Source organism: Mesoplodon bidens (genome assembly GCF_964165515.1).
Source record: "Mesoplodon bidens genome assembly, chromosome: 1".
Taxonomy (NCBI): Eukaryota; Metazoa; Chordata; class Mammalia; order Artiodactyla; family Ziphiidae; genus Mesoplodon; species Mesoplodon bidens.
Window position 1 is genome coordinate 160751085 of NC_138176.1, and position 17380 is coordinate 160768464.

Consider the following 17380-nt stretch of genomic DNA (forward strand, 5'->3'; position numbering starts at 1 on the left):
CCATCAACAAATAAAAACAATTTTACTTCTTCCTTTCCAATCTTAATTCTTTTATTTTTCCTGCCTTATTAAGCTAGCTGGAACTTCGCATACAATGTTGCATAAAAGTGGTACAGTGGACAGTTTCCTTATTCTTGATCTTACAAGGAAAGCCTTCATTATGTTTAGTGTTAGGTGTAGGTTTTACATAAATAGACTGTGTAAGATTGAAGAAATTCAGTTCACTTCCTAATCTCCTGAGTTATTTTATTTTGAAAGGATGTTGAATTTTGTCTAATGCTTTTTCTGCATCTAGTTAGCTGATATGATTTTTTTAAAACCTGTAAATGTGGTTAACTATACTGAATAAGTGTCTAATGTCAATTGTATTCCTGGGATAAAACCTACTTGATTAAATATTTTGCATCCTTTTATGTATTATGTAATTGATTTTCTAATATTTTAATTTTTTAAAAAAATTTGTAATCATGAGGGTTATATTTCTAATGTCTGTGTCATTTCCTGTAATGTGCTTGCCTGTATTTGGTATCAGTTTCACTGGCTTCTTAATATGAGTTGGCCAGTGGGCTTCCTCCTCTATTTTCTGAAACAATTTGTGTAACATGAGCATTATTTCTTCATTACTGCTAACTCAATGCACCAGTGAAACTACCTGGCCCTGGAGGGGTTTATTTGGTGTTGGAAGTTATTTTAATTACAAATTCAATTTCTTTAATAGATATACAGCTACTTCTGTTTCCTATTTCTAGCTGTGTTCATTTCGATAAGCTGTTCTAAAAAAATTCTGTCCATTTCACGTAACTTTGAATTTATTAACCTAAAATTGTTTATAATACCCAATGATTATCCTTTATCCTGAGGAACAGTAGTATATTTTATTTCTAATGTTGATATTTTATTTCTTATCTCTTTCTTTCTTCATCTCTCTTGTTGGAACCTCAACAGTTTAAAACTCTTTTCAAAGAACAGCTGTGGTTCACTGACTCTACTGTTTGTCTCTTTTTGATGTTGTGGGTTTCTGCTCTTTTTAATGATTTCCTTTCATTTATTTGTTATGATTTCACTTTCCTCTTCTTTTTCTACCTTCTTAAGGTGGCAGCATAAATCATTGAATTTATGCCTTTCTGTTTTTCTACCATAAGCATTACAAACAGTAAACTTCCCTCTGACACTACATTATCTGCATCCTTCAACTTTTGATACATTGTATTTAATGGTCATCTTAATATTTTTAAACTCCTCTTGCAGGTCTTCTTTACTCATGGCTTACGTATAAGGGTTTGCTAATATGCAGATATTTGAATTTTTTCTAAATATATTATTGGTTATTTGTTTTCAGTGTAAGACCATTTTGATCATGGAATATACTCTTGTATGATTTTCAGTCCTTTGAAATTTATTGGGAGTTGTTTCATGGTCTAGAATAATACCTAGATAAGTGAAAAGAATCTGTCCTTTTGTTTTTGGGTGAAGTATTCCTTATGTAAGAATGAGATCAGGTGACTTATAGTATTTAAGTTTTCTAAATTGTTACTGATTTTTTAACATACTTGTTCTCTCAGTTTCAGAGAGAGTAGTGTTAAATTTTCAAAATTATTTTATATATATTGATATATTTCCCTTTAGTTCTGACAATTTTGTTTCATGTATTTGGGGGTGTAGATAGTTTAATAGACATATAATATTTCTATATCTTCTTGATTAACTGATACTTTCATTGTTATGTATGACTGCTCTGTATCTGGTAATACTCTTCATTTGAAGTCTACATTTTCTGATATCAGGATAGCCTTAAAACTTTGTCATGTTTAGTGTTTCTCTGGTATTTACTTTAAACCTGCTTGTATCTTTATTTTTAAGGTGCGTTCCTTATAAACAATTTATAGTAGTTGGTTGTAGTAGACAGAAAACTCCCCCCCACCAAAGGATGTCCTTTGCGATCCCCAGAACCTGTGAACGTGTTACTTTACATGGCAAAAAGGACTTTGCAGCTGTGATTAAGGATCTTGAGATTGGGGGAGTATTCTTCATTATCCAAGGAGGTCCAATCCTCATAAGAGAAAGAGGGAGGCAGGGTCAAAAGAGATGTGAAGACAGAAACAGAGGCTTGAGTTGATGCACAGCCAAGACCTGAGGAATGTGGGCTGACTCTAGAGGCTGGAAAAGGTAAAGAAACAGGTTGTCCCATAGACCCTCAGAAGGAATACAACCTTGCCAACGCACTGTAGACTTCTCACCTCCAGAACTATAAGGTAATGTGTTGTTTTAGGCCATTAAGTTTGTGGTAAGTTGTTACAGCAAGAGTGGTTAAATGTTGGTTGTTGCCTTTACCCAGTCTTGTAACTTCTCTCTTGTAGTTAGAGAAGTAAGTTTCTTTTAATTCTGCCAACTTGGTATTTGATTTCTATTTATTACATCTGCTCTTTGTTCATCTGTTCTTTCTTTTCTGCATCGTTTGGGTGAATCAAGTATTTTTTATTCTTTTTTACATCTTTTATTGCCCTTTTGGATATACACACCATAACATCTTTAATTTTCATCATATCCCTTCAAAAATATTAACTCATAAACAGTGGAAGAAATTTATAGTAGTGTAGTTCTAATTACCACCCTCCTGTCCTTTCTGTCCTTTCTGTCCTTGTCATGTATTTTAACTTCTCCCTTCACTAAAAACTGTCCACCTTCCCCAGTAAATGCCACAGGCTCCTTTTATTTTTAAAAATTATTTTATCTATCTTCTTCAGATTAGAGAATTTATACTGATCTGTCTTCAAATTTACTGACTCTCCCTTTCATAATACAATGAATTTATCATTTCAGGTATTGTACTTTTGCATTACAGAGTGTTGTTTTATTACAGTTTTCATTTCTCTGCTAAAATTCTCTACCTTTTCACTCTTTATGATCATGTTTTCCTAAAGGTCTACAACATATTCATAATGGTTGCTTTCAAATTTTTTTTAGCAACTAAATTAAACTTCTGAATTGACTAAGGATGTTGCTATCATCTGATTTTTTTGTTTGTTTTGATTATGAATCACTTTCTCTGTATTTTTTTACATATTTCTTTATGAATGTATGTCTAATGATGTATTATTTTATGCTTAATATTGAAATACTTTGTAGACATTCTGGGTTATATTGTTTCCTTTAAAGAGCATTATGTTATATTCTGGCAGGCAGTTGTATCCCTGGTTGATTCTTTCATGTCTCGAAGGTTATTTTTATTAGTGTTATGTCGGTCTCTTTTGGTATGTCCTCAGTCTTAGAGAGTGGCTCTTATTCTATGACATATTCTTTATTTCAGATGATTTCAAATGAATGGCCAAGGCTACTGTAGCCTCTGTACTCTGGCTGGGCTAGAACTTCAGAGTTTCCCAGCACATGGTGACTTCTGGAGCTTCCACTGAGCTCTCAGCTCCATTGAGCTCCTTTCTTCTGGGATTAATGGAGTGTTGCTCTGCTCATGAAAAGCCTAGCAGCTTCCTGCTTTCCTAGATCCTGTCCCACATATTGGTACTGCTTCAACATCCCAGAACTCTAATTTTTCCTGCATTTAGGAAAAGTGTCGCTTTACTTGGGTTTTCTCTACCTTGCACCACAGTAGGGGGAGTGCTCCCAATTAGAGAACCAAGACAAATAGGGGCTTTATTCCTGACTTTCTCTTTTCTCAAGGATTAAAGATATATGTTTCCCACTTTTTTTCAATGCATGAAAATAGTTGTCTTGTAGATTTTGTCCAGGTTTATAGTGTTTATGGCAGAAGGGCAAGTCCAATTTCAGTTATTTTGTCATAGAGGGAGGTTGAAGTCTTACCCAAGCAGCCATACTTGACTTCAGGGTACATGGTTTTCTGTTATACATTCCAAGAACTGTTATCTGAGCCTTGCCAATACTTCAGGCTCTGAAGTCTCCAGGGCAGAATCTGTTTCCTTGCCTTGCCCAGCTTCTAGAGGCAACCTCCATTTGTTGGCTTGTGGCCCCTTCTTCCATCTCGAAACCAGAAGTGTAGCATCTTCAAATCTTACATCACGTGACTCTGACATTCTGCTTCTGTTTTTACATCTCTTTCTATCTTTGACTCTTTGACCTTTCTCTTATAAAGGCCCTTTTGATTACTCTGGGCACAATTGGATAACCAAGATAATATCTGCATCTGAAGAACATTAAGCTAATCACATCTGGAAAATCTCTTTTGCCTTGTAAGATAATATACTCACTGTTTATGGGGATTAGGACATAGTATCATTAAAGGGATATTATTCTACCTAACACAATTTTTTTTTAAATTGTCTTTGAATTTCCACTTTGGTGACCCACCATTATGACAGGTGGGGATAAGATAATGACCCTAATATAATGAAGTAATCAGCCACATTCCTATGAGTGATTTGGTCTCTTTTGGTGGTTATGAAGAAATTAGATAAGGAAGTTTTTCTTTGCTATTTGAATCTGTGGACAAATGTTTCTTTTCTGTTTATTACTCATTTCTTTTCAAATAGTCCTAAAAAGAGACTATCAATCTACAGATAATAAGAGAATAGGAAAAAAATAAACCCTTCACATATAAGTTCCTAGGCTGTAGTCAAAAAATACGTTAACAATAAAGGTCCCAAGCTGTCCAGATCTTTTCTGAATGAGAGATGTTGATGATTGCAAGACGTACAGGTTTATAAGTGATCCACTGAGCAGCATAATGTTACCACCACATTTATCCCTGTAATCCCAAGTTTCTGGAAGCCTGTTGGAGCCTTTTGCCCTCCTCCTAATAATTTCTTAAAGCCATCTAGTTGTCCAAGTTGATATGCTGTAACCGTATCAGAATTTGGAACATATACATAAATGCTAATCATACAAAGGAATATGAAAACAAATAAATGCAACTAGTTGCAACTTTACAAAAATTTGCATGACCATAGAAATGGGACAGAAATTAAATAACCAAAATGAAAATATGGTAGGTAGCAGGTATTTTCTGCTTTTATTTATTCATTTGACTTTTAATTCAGGAATTCTTATTTAGCTCCTAATATGTGCCATATACTATGATGGGTGCTAAGGAAACAGATATGAAATATACAACTTCGGGCTTCCCTGGTGGTGCAGTGGTTGAGAGTCCGCCTGCCGATGCAGGGGACATGGGTTCGTGCCCCGGTCCGGGAAGATCCCACATGCCACGGAGCAGCTAGGCCTGTGAGCCATGGCCGCTGAGCCTGTGCATCCGGAGCCTGTGCTCCGCAAGGAGAGAGGCCACAACAGTGAGAGGCCTGTGTACCGCAAAAAGAAAAAAAAAAAAAAAGAAATATACAACTTCTACCCTAAGGAAACTGACAAATTACCAGGCCAAAGAGTAACAACAACAATTATAAAATGTATGAGAGTTGTTATGAAGGTTTTCACATAAGGTATAATTGAAAATTAGAGATGGGGCTTTTGATAAAGTTGACTGGGGAGTCAGATATAGAGCTTCTAAAAAAATTAAACCTTAAAGAAAGTATAGTGATTCTCCAACTGAGGTTAGGGAAAGATTTGTAAACAGAGAACAGTAATGTACAGAGGTGTGGAGTCAAGTCAATATGGAGATAAACTGTAGACATGCTGTCATTGTGGATGACTGGAAAAGACTCTGTATGGTGAAGGTTGGTTAAATCACACTGTCAGACAAGTAAGAACAATATAGGATATGTTAAAAATAGGTTTTGAGTTATTTTCTTTAATACTATGTATCCATTTTCATAATGCATAAAAATCATAGAAGGAAAATTGTTGAGTGAGGAGTCATGATGTGTGTTTCTCCTTCGGCTCTTTGCAGTTCCTTAAATGGGAGGTTAGCTCACTAGAACATTCCTTTAATCCTCTCAGTGCATTCTGCATTGTCTTGGAGCCATAGTTGCATCTCAATCCATAAAGATTTTCATTCCCTTCCATTGGATTGATACCTGGAAAGAACAAACTCTTGAAGCTGAGGAACACCATTTTTATTATTTTACTAATATTTAATTTCAAATCCCATTTAGAGGTCGTATGTGGCCTTTTCTACATTTGACTGGACCCAAAACCACTACTCCTAGTATCCATGTCAGCAGGTGGTATTACCAACGTTCACCTACTCTATGAAATACATTTTGCTATTGGCAATCTTATCTTCCCAACCTCCAAACTAAATATAAAGCATTAGAAAGTGAAAACTTGTATGAATGCAGTAGCATGAATTGGTAATTGAAGGTTTTCTTCCTATAGTGGAAAGAGGTCAGACTAGAGTCAAACAGATCTGGTTTTGATTCCCAGCATTGTTACTTAATGTGTGACCTTCAGCAAATTACTTCACCTCACTGAACTTCAGCTTCTTCATCTCTAAAATGAGGATAATGATGATGTTTAGTTATTTTTGTGGAATAGAAATAATATGTGGACTGCATCTAACACTAAGTAGGATTCAATAATTGATAGCTGTTATCATCATGGTCATTTCCCATAGTAAAGAATTTGGTCCCTTTCCCTTAAAAAGTATTAATCTCTAATCCCAGACATAAAGTATTTCTATAAACTTGGAGGAGTGGGCAGTCACTGAAATAATTACATGCATACACTTTTCTTCTGCCAGCTATTCCTAGTGATTAAATGTATTTGCATATGCAAATTAAAACACTGTACTCATTACTTTAAATATGTTTTTCATTAGGTAAATGAAATGCTTATTGAAGATGATATAAGGCTAAAAGCAGAATATTGTCAAAACAAGTTACAAGATGTATTTTTTAATTTATTTTTTAAATATGGCAACACCACTTTTACTTTTAACCATACAGTGTGTGTGTGTGTGTGTGTATATATATATATACACACACACACACACACACACATTTTATTGAATATTTTTCATCAGTACATGTACTAGTCTATAACTGAATTCCATTAACAATTATGGTTGTAGCTCCATTGCAGGTGTACTTTAAACTTTCTTTAAATTTCATGTTAATTAGACAAGGATAATTCAGGTATTTTTCTCTTTTATTCTTGACCACAGGCTAAAGCAGAAATGAAGACAAAGTCTTCATTTGTCAGAAAAGTCTTCAAAGACAATGTCTTTGAAGACAAAGTCTTCAAAGTCAGAAAATGCTCTCCTTAAACACTAAAGCCAATAAAAATTTATTTTAAAAAAAAAAAAACAACAGATTATCTCTCTGTGCAGCATCTCCACCAAAGAGACTTGAAAATTTCCCAAATGTTATTAAGTGATTAGAATAGCTGATGTCCTTCCTCTCTCTTTCAGCACTTCAGTCAGCGTCTTTGCCTCACTGGTCCTATCGCAGTGTGGGTACACCTTCATTAACCATCCCTATTATTAGAACAAACAAGCAAAATTGTTCTCTGGTCCCCTTTTTTTCCCACAGGTGATTGCCCAAGCTCTTTCCTGATGATTTTCTATATCCTTTCACATGTATATTCTGGCTCTATCCATGCTTTTCTCTCAACTCAACTTTTTCAGAGGAGTCTTTGTTAACTAGACTCGTTTTCAATTTCCCATGTCTCAACCCATGAGTCCTCAACTTACCTTTGCTGCCTCCACCTTCTCATCTCTTCATAGCTTCTCCCATCCCCAATCTAAACCATTCCACAGTTAAAGATCTATTCTGGTTGGAGACTAAAGGTGTAAAGAATAGCCAATCATTCCTTATTAATTAATTAATGCATTTAATGCCTCCAAGCTCTATGTAAGTTGATTTTTGTTGTTGGCTATGAGGTTCACTGACTGTTCTTGGGTCTTTAAGTACCTGACTATCCTCCTGTGTAGTTCACATTATCCTCTTAATAGGCGTTATTTTCTTGGACTTTTAATAATTTACTAAGGATGGTTTCTTGTATTTTGCCATTCCAGTAAGGTTATTGATCATAGCCATACCTGAGAACATTAAAGATTTCATGTAAGCAGCAAACACACATTAAACAGGAGAGAAAAAAAGAGGAGATGAGCGTCTCCAAATACCCAATAAAGAATAAAAAGATAATGAGAGAATCAGGGAGAGTCTAACTCTGTCCTCTCAATCAAGCTGCCATCTGAATTCACATTACCAACCCCTGTCCTCAGCAGTGGTGCTTTGTTGCATCATTGAGGTTTATCCTCAAGTATGTTAGATCTTTAAAAAAGGCAATTAAAGTTGCTTGATTATGTAATATCTGAGTCAGATAAGTCTTTCGCCTTGGATTACTCTCACCTGCGAAAAAATGGTCTTTTCTTTCGATAATACTTTCTTCTACTTCTCTCTCATCCAATTCCACCCCCTCCCTTTTCTCTGAAATTTTTACTTCTGATTGGTTTCAGTCTGTTCACACACTAAAATATGTAGTGTAAAAACACTACCATCTCAGCAGCTTTTATTCTTGCTGCATGCTCTGAAGCAAAAGCAGCACAAGGTTGTACTTGTGTGAAGTTTGAAAAAAAGAAAATGTGGCACAGCACAAAGGATATGATATATGTGCTGTTATTTCAGGGCTCTGTAGCTCCTGTGTTGTTATTTTTTAATCCCAAATAACTCAAGTATTGGTCAAAAATATTTTGGATCTGTGTAGCACTCTGAAACAGCTTAAAAGTTCCCAAGGAGTTGTTCTGTCCTTACTGGACTCTCTTGATGACAACATAAAAAAAAGGAAAAAAATGCGGAAGCACTTCCTAAAATGTTTTGTGTGCTACAATCTTGTACTCTTATAGCCTCATACTCTTAAAGCCTCATATGAGTTCTGTGCATTCTGTCTAGAAGAGAGCTTACAAAATCTTCATTTTTGATCTCCATAGTATTCCAGAGTCATCTTCGTTCAATGCCAGAGGCCCACAAAAGATAAGGTTCTTTGAAGGATGAGATAGGGAAGATTTCTTTGGGCAAATGTCCTGGAAATGCAAATGTATAGACTGTTCTTCTGCCATGGCAATTTTTCAGCATCTGCGTAAAAGCCGAGGTCCTCTGCCATCTCTAATTCTGGAAGTATATTTATTGGAAAAAGTTAATTCTAACTATGTCTTACGTTCCCCAAAGATATTAGCTGATTTCCTGTCTTCACATGAATATCTTTCCTGGTAAACAATACATTTTCTATTTTCCAAAGGTTTGGTGAAGATACAAACAAGGTTATGTCTACCATTTTCTAGTACAGAAGGCCTTCACGTGCCACTGCTGAACTCCATTTTATTTCTAAGAAGAAGACCATGTCGGTCTGCCAAAACTTCAGCCTACAATTTTCGCAGATTTTAGATCAAAATGATACAGATTTTCCCTGGGTTTGCTTTTAAGTCCTGTGTGAGGTTGAACCTGGTGTGCAAGCCCCTGAAACTCAGACAGTATAGCCTGAGATTATCCAGTAGGACAGGGGATCCAAAGAGAAGGAATACAGAGAAAAGATTGATTTGGATGATGTGGATGCCAGCCAGAGCCTTGGAGAAAATGCTTGTAGTCCTTCATTTAAATTTTCCATCTAATATTGATTCTTAATGTCTATGGATGATTTTCTTCATGTATTCCTTTTTTCATTTATTCAGTCAGAATTTATTAAATGTCAACTCCACACTGAGGACATAAGGATAGGATTACTTTCTATGAAAAGCTTGTAGTCAAGGCATCAAATAGCCACTTTATCAAAACTCGTATAGTAGACTCTTGAGTCAGCCAATTACTGTAAGAAAGCAAATGGTACAGTCAATTTAGGGTTAATTTACAAAGGGAGTATTTACAGAGGTACAGTGAGGGAAAAAACAAGGATAATTCAGTATCCTGCAGCCAGTAGTAGCACAGCTGTTAACACCCAAACAGGTGACAGGAGTGAGTGGTTACAAGAAGCTGAAGAAAGAATTACTTAGCAGAGGCAATCTTTAGAAAAGCCTTTGCTCAGACAAAAAGAAAAAGAAAACAGGACAAAATTACTTATTTATTTATTTATTTATTTATTTATTTGGCTGTGCTGAGTCTTAGTTGTGGCACACGGGATCTTCATTGCTGCCTGTGGTATCTCTCATTGCGGCATGCAGGATCTAGTTCCCTGACCAGGGATCAAACCTGGGACCCCTGCACTGGGAGTTCGGAGACTTAACCACTGGACCACCAGGGAAGTCCCCAAAATGACTTTGAATGGAGGAAACCAGGAAGTCAAAAAGATGTCATTCTTCCTCCAGTCTCCTGAAAGGGTTCCCCATTGGCTGAAGTCAACCAGAAGACAGAGGATTAGAGAACCCATCCATCCATATATCTGTTCAAGTCAGCTGTGCAGTTGGTGAGCTGAAGAGAGAAAGGGAAAGAGTAGATCTAGAATGCAAGTGAGGACATCTTTTATAATTTACCCTTCTTTTACCGCTTAACATCCTCCCTTTCCTTCTATCTGGGGAAAACTGTAATAATTAAACAAATAAATTTCTGTTCTTGTGAAGGGGAACAGAGTACGTCACCCCAAAATGAGTTACTTTGACATGTGGATTCTTTTCAGCTGAAGGCAATTTGGACCCAGCAGACTCAAGAAAGTTTTTCTTTCTTTTTTTTTTAACCTCTCCCTTAACTGCCTAAAAGAATTTCTAATAGAGGGCTTGTGCCAAAAGAGAGCTAACACCAGAGAGAAATTTTTATATCAGAAAGACTTAACTGCATGGCATGGCAAGAATTTGTTTAGCAAACGTGTTCTTCTCATCTTCCTGTGCATTGTCTTCCTCTCCTTGGAATCCCCAGACCCCTATCCTTCTCCTTAGTTCAAGAGGGCATATAAGCCTCTATTGCCTGAGTGTCTTTGAGCCTTTCACGTTTGGGGGATCCCATACATATGTAATTAAATTTGTTTTTCTCCTGGCAATGTCTTATGTCAATTTAATTATTAGACCAGACAAAGAACGTCGAGGGGAAGATGGGGAAAGTTTTCTACCCCTACATCAGGCTTCATATTATAAAAGATGAATCATTTTGGTCTCACTAATACCTGAAACTTAACTCGTCTACTAATGGTGCTCTTGGTAAAAAGTGGTGGGGATGAGGGTGGGAGAAAAGTGGAATAGAAACAGTAATATAAAATGCAGCTGCTATATTTAGTGCAAGATTTTTAGAGAAAACATTTTATTAGAATCACATATACCATTCATATATCAGAAACATCTGTATCTGTTGCTGCTAAATTATTAAGAGTTCTACCACGTATTTATACCTCATTCTTTATGGTGTACAGAGCAGGGGTTGGCAACTTACTTTTCATTTGAAAAGGAATTCCATCATGCCCCAGACTACTACATCCGTAGAAATGTTATTGACATGATAGCACTCTTTACTTTCTCTGGGTCCGTCTCTCACCCACTGAGTCTATCAGTAAAACATTTCTTAGTAATGCTACATAACAAATAATCACAAACTAGCAGGATATAATACAATAAGCATTTCTTACTAAGTTTATAGATTAGCTGGTATGACTCTGCTTTACTCTATGTCAGCTTGAATGTGTCATCTTCAACGTGCAGGCTCTGCTACACAGGTTTCTCCTTCTCCTGGTATCCAGTGTGCCAGTGAGAGCCCTGGCAGTGGCAGAGGGGTGAGAAAACAAGGAGCAACACACAAAGCCTCAAACTTTGGGATAGAACAGACATTCTGCCATTTCTGCCTCCATGCTGTTGGCCAGGGTAAGGGGCATGGCTGAGTCTAGTGTCAATAGGTAGCAAAAAATATTCCACCTTTGTGGGAGAAATACAAAAGTCCCATGGTGAAGGGCTTAGAAAAAGGGAGGGGTGAAGTTTTAGGCCAATAATGTAATCTACCGCAAAGATCCAAATGGTTTAAAATGTCATCAGTGGCATGGGCTAGCGTTAAGTTCTGTGAGATATCAAGATTAAGGTCATTTCAGGCTTTGATAGGACATTGAGGTTAACATGTTGAAATAGCCCTGAGATTGACAAAAATGGTATACTTCGGTCGCTTCCATTAAAACTAAAATTACTTCTAAATTTCCTTACTTAAGGTAAGATCTTATGTCTTACGGTGGATAGGCTATCTCTTCCTGTACTGTTTGATCTAGGCTGTTTTGGAATCTAACTCTCCTTGGAAGGAGCAAAGACATGATACAGGTGAGCTTGTGAAGCAAATTCCCAGTTGCAGACTTTGGAAGGCTCTCTTGCAGGCGAGAGCTGCGTTCCTCAAATGAGAGAGAGCTTCTGCCAGCAAGGGGTTTACAAAGAAATTTGGGGATCAAGATTTCAACGTTATTCATGTCTGCCCAAATATCTCCATTTCTTTTCTTAGGATCTCATGTCTTTTCTTGACTTAGTATAAAAGACTTGGCAGGATTGAATTGGTGCAGCTTTTATCGTTGTTATCTTATTGTCTGCAACTCTTATTACCAGACCCTGGACTTTATCTAAACCTTTTTTATCATGGGGCTATAGGAATAAGGGACTTCGTGGAAACTGCTATGAAGCCCTAAAGTTCATACATGTTCTTAGCTATATATTCATAGATTTTATTTTCTCTTTGCCCTTATGGATACTCACTAGGATTGTTAGAAAATACATGATTCTGCCAGTTTTATAATTACTGTTCTTGCCATCGCAACTAATTATCACATTCAGTGATCCTCTGACACCTTGCCTTCTACCTCCTTTGCATCTAATACCAGCACTGGTGATATTATGATTAATCATGGTGTGATTATATGCATTAGATAATTCATATTCCATTTCCACCCCCAAAAGTAAATTAACTTTGTACCCTTGAATATACGATTAATTCAAATGCAAAATCTCATCTTAAAGGTCTGTTTCCTGAAGCCTCCTATGATACCCATTACTGTATCAGTCAACCTCTCAGCAGAAAACAGATGGCATATTCAAATTAGGATCACTGTTTTTCAAAGGTTTGTTTACAAAGGGATGTGGTAGATTTAAAGAGGGCTGCCAATTCTTTGAAACTCCTTCACTGTGAGAGTTTCCCCTCCTTTTGAACTTGGATTAACCTGTGACTACTGTGACCAAGAGACTACCAATACCACTATTTGAGTTCTGGGCTTAAGCTTTAAGAGGACTAGTAGCCTACATCGTGGTCTATCCAAGCCCTAAACCACCAAGTAAGAAGGCTAACCTGTAAGAAGGACCAACTGGATGTCGTGAGACCACAGTGAAAGGGAGAGGGGCCCCATCAGCCCAGCTCTTTAACCATCACAGCAAAAGTGCAGAAATGTTAGTAAAATCTGTATACTTATGTCTAGTTAAAGCCATGTGGGGCAGAAGTGGCCAGCCAAGCCCTGCCCATGTTCCTGACCCACAAAATTGTGTGGTATCACATAACAGTTGTTTTAATCCACTCTGTGTATAGTTTGCCATAGGGCAACTGATAATGAGAACAGAACTTGGTACCAGAAAATGGGTCTCTGTTCCAACACAAAACAAGGCTATGTGACATTGGCTTGGGGCAAGTTGCAGAATGGAAGCTTGAAGTAACTCAGGAGGTTCAGTTGGAAGGACCTCACGGAGCCTGCTGCTGAAGACGTGGAGGACATCAAGAAAATGTTATCGGAGGCTGGAGGAAAGAAAGACTATTTGTATGTTGTGACAGGCAACACAGTTGCCTATGGAAACATGGAAAATACCCAAGGCACTTAATATACTTGTAGAGGGTGATGGAAGTATTTCTAGAAAGTTATAACTCGCTTTTTCTGGCTACCTATGAGAAAAGAGAGATACAAGAAGAGAGAGGTAAACTAAAGAGGAATTTTAGTTTCCATTTTTTAAGCAGAATTTAGCAAGCATAGACAGGCAGGGATGGGCTTTCTATCTTTCAAAAGGCTCTCAAACTAAGAATTGGCCTCAAGGTAAAGTTCAAATCCAGAGCAGTAAACTATGACCTCAGGGGAAAGATGAAGTCAGGATGTGCTTATAAAGCCCTTATTAAGACCTAAGAAAGATTCAGCTTTCTAAGAATATTAGGGTATGTCTTGCAGGTGGTTTCAGTTATAAATGAGGGTTTCTAAGTATATTAAGCACAGTTTCCTTGTTATAGGTTAAATTGTGTTCTCCCAAAATTCCTATGTTGAAATCTTAACCCCCAGTACTTCAGAATGTGACTTTATTTGGAGATAGGCTTTTTACCAAGTTAAAATGATATCACGGTAGGCCCTAAGTTATTATAATTCTTGCCCTTATAAAAGGGGAAATTTGGATACAGACTCACTCACAGAGAGCTATTATGTGAATGCTAAGGGAGACGTTCAGATGATGCTTCTACAGACTGATGAACACCAAAGATTGCCAGCAAATCCCCAGAAGCACTGGGGAGAGGCACTGAACAGATTTTTTCTCACAGCCCTCAGAAGGAAACTACCCTGTCAACAGCTTGATCTTGAACTTCTGACCTCTGGAACTTGTGGACAACCAATGTCTGTTGTTTAAGCCACCCAGTCTGTGGTACTTTGTTAAGGTAGCCCTAGCAGATTAATACAGTCCCTCATAAGACTTACATGGTTCCCAAGGATAGGAAAACCTATTTATAAGAGTTTTTATGAGTATGGTTTTGTTTAATGGAGTAAATTACAATTTGACAGAAAGGAAGCCAGTACATTCTTTTAAGTGACTGAGACTGGAAAGGCCAGAGACAGAAGGAAATGAAAAGAGAGACCTTCAATCAACTAGGGGCAGGTAATAAGCTGAGAAACATGCTCAGCTGAAAACACCATTTCTTACTGAAAAGCGTGGGTGTTTGCAGGGTCGAGACAAAAGCCACAGAGAATCACTCCCAGGGAGAAAGACTGGGCTCTAATTAAGATAACCAGATGTGCCCAACTGGGTTTTAGAATTATCATGGTTCAGTAACTGCTGTGTGCCTCCCATTTCCTCTCTTTTAGAATAGAGGAATCTATTATGATTATCCTTTCTCTATTACCCCATTGTATGTTTTGACGTATGAAGAGTAGAAAACATGTTAGTTTTTTATACCAAGAGCAACCATATTCAACAAGCTGCACTCGAGCAGCCCCATTTACCTGGGCCTAATTTAGATGATGAGATCCTGAACTTCAAGCCAATGACAGAAAGGGTGAGACTCTAGGTCTCTTAGAAGGAGGTAAATATATTTTTTTATATTATAGGTATATAAGTAATTTGTGGCCAGAACAGGGACTGAGGTAGATGAGGATTGGTTACCCATCCTTTCAGACAAATTACCATTGAGAAATGAGGTCTTTTCCCCCACTGCTTGAATCTGTGAAACCTATGACTGCTTTAGCTCAAAAAGTGTGATAGAAATTACACTGTGGCAATTGGTAGGCGAAATTTTAAGATGGCCCTCAAGTTACATCTTCTTGTATGTACATAATATATAATTTCCTTCCTTAAGTGAGAGTAGGAATATCAATATGATGGGATATCACTCCCATGATTATGTGACATGTTGAAGGAGAGGAATTTTGCAGATACAGTTAATACACCAAGTATGTTGATTTTGAGTTAATCAAAAGAAACTTTTTCCTGAGTGAACCTGAACTAATCAGAAAAGTCTGTAAAGGAATAGGCCTTTCCTGAAGGAAGAGATTCAAAATATTAGAGAACTTCTCTTGCTGGTGTTGAATTTGCAAAGTGTATGGCATGAAATACATGACACAGAACTGTGAGGCTCTAGGAACTGAGAGTAGCCCCTGGATGACAGTGAACAAGAAAATGGGAACCTTGGTCCTACAACCACAAAGAAGTAAGTTCTGTCAGAAACCTAATAGAGCTTGGAAGAAAACCCTAAGCCTCAAATGAGACCCCAGTGCAGCCAATACCTTAATTTCAGCCTTGTGAACCCTAAGCAGAGAACCTGCCAGGCTGGGCCTGGACTTCTGAAGTACACATCTGTGAAATAATGAATTTTTGGTAATTTATTACACAGCAACAGAAAAATAATACATGTTTTATATCAAAATGGGTTGCTGCTGTAACAAATACCGAAAATATGTTCACAGCTTTGCAATTGGACAATAGGTAGAGACTGGAAGAATACTGAGTTGAAATTCTAAAATGCCTTGAACAGACACACCTAATAGAAACACAGACATTGAGGATGTTGCCAGTAAGGTCTCAGAAGGAAATGAGGAACATGTTATTGGAAACTAAAGGAAAGGGGACTTTGATATGTAGCATGAGAAATCTTAGCAGAATTGTTCCTGCAATTATGTTGACAGCAGAATTCATAAATGATGAATACAAATATATAAAGGAGGAGACTTCTAAATATATTTTGGAAGTTTCTGCCTAGTTTCTCCTTGCTGCTTGTAGTAAAATGTGAGAGACATAAGTTGAAAGAAGAATTGTTAAACAAAAAAGAAGCAGGGCTTAATAATTTGGAAAATTCTTAACCTCTCTAGGTGACAAAAACACTAAAAGTAAAAAATTACTGCCAATAGTGTGGCATAAAGAAAAGGCTGAATGTTCTGTGTTCTTTTATGTGCTGGTCAGTTAGGTATGGTCATAAGAGGAGACACAGGAGAGGCTCAGGAAAACAAAAGTTGATTATATTTAGCCCTCAAAAGGGGAGTCACCACATGGCACTCAGGAGAAGCACCAGGTTTTGGTCAGCAGGCAGATGTGTGAGGAGTAAGGGGAAAGTGTAGACCAGGGATTTTATTGGGATTTCTTCAGGAAACGCAAAGCAGGACAGAGTAAACATCTTAAGGGAGTGGCTAGTTTGAATATTTCCAGTGGACTTTGGGCTATAGCTGTGGTCTCTAGTTGCCTGGTACCTGGCCCTGGGATGATTGAGGCAAGGGAAGACTGTTTTCTGGGTTGTAAGGGCCAGATAGAAGAGGTATGGATTGGTTAGTTTTCATATCAAAGCCATGCTCCTAGCTGAGCCCTTTGCTATCTCTAAGAACTGACTCATCTGAGAGAGGAAGTCTCTCCCTAGCCAGAAAGTTTTTTAAGATGTCAAAACATCACAATATTACAGCAAATGAAATGTAGAAACTACACTGAATTTATGACTCTACAACATTTTGCCTGTGGGTGTAACTTTTGCCTAATGGACTGAAACCCAGTAAAATCCATTGAAGACCCCCCAATGTTCTTGAGAAATTTTTTTCAACAGAAATAGTGCTAGCTTGGACTGGGAGGGACAGAGAGAACTTGAAATGAAAGGCTTTCAGACCACCAAAACTCTACTGGCAGCATGTAGGCTGATAAAACTACTCAGCTTCAAATACTTGCTACTTTTCAAGAAAAAGGAAGGATGATTCAGAGTGGAAACAATAACACAGAGGGCAGAGCCTAGAGACCCAAAGGATTATTCCTAATCTTTGAAAAGGAGTCAAGGAAAAGCTCACTATTTGCCCAGCTCTTACAGAACTTTTAGGAACCAGTAACTCCTTTCACCTATTTTTCCCCCTTTTGAACTGGAATATC